Source organism: Egretta garzetta, unplaced genomic scaffold (assembly GCF_000687185.1).
Source record: "Egretta garzetta isolate BGI_Z169 unplaced genomic scaffold, ASM68718v1 scaffold437, whole genome shotgun sequence".
NCBI lineage: Eukaryota > Metazoa > Chordata > Aves > Pelecaniformes > Ardeidae > Egretta > Egretta garzetta.
Window position 1 is genome coordinate 66027 of NW_009260341.1, and position 577 is coordinate 66603.

The 577-nt window shown below is 64.0% G+C and overlaps 1 protein-coding gene across 1 annotated transcript in view; it reads right to left on the minus strand.

The window, feature by feature from the left end:
* The window catches only part of CERS2 (ceramide synthase 2), a 6303-nt gene that overhangs the window by 384 nt on the left and 5342 nt on the right, over positions 1 to 577 (minus strand).

The window sequence follows — 577 nt, forward strand, 5'->3', positions numbered from 1 at the left end:
TGTGAGCCCGCCCCCGCCGGCCCCCCCTGGCCCGCAGGCCTGGTGCTGACTTGCCCTTTGTGAGGGTAAAGTTCCCTCTCCAGAGGTGGTGGTTTTACAGTGACCGTTACGGAGCCCAGCGGCTTCGTGTTCTCCCATTCACTTGAAAATCACAGCGGCAGACGGACACGGATCAGAACCGTAACCTGGCAGGGGCGCGATGGCCGGGCCCAAACCCCACGCCGGGAGCTTTGCTCCGACCACGTCCCAGGGGCTCCAGTCGCCCCCTGGGACCACGACCCCTCCCTCAGCGCCGCAGGAGAGGCCGGTACCTGCCTGAGCTGTGGGCAAGCAGCCGTTCCTGCTCTTTTCCAGCTCCCCACCCCATCTAAGACACAAATCCCTGGGCAGCTACAGCTGGCGCTGGTCTTGCTGCCAGTTTTCCAGCAGGAAACACCTCACCGAGATGCCAGGGAAGCGCTACACGGTTGGGACTGGGCCGCTGATGTCCCTGCAGCCTTGGGCCCGGACTGGGAGGGAGCGGGGATGGTGGAGCTCAGCCCAGTAAGAGTGGACCAATCTGGATTCATAGCGGTGA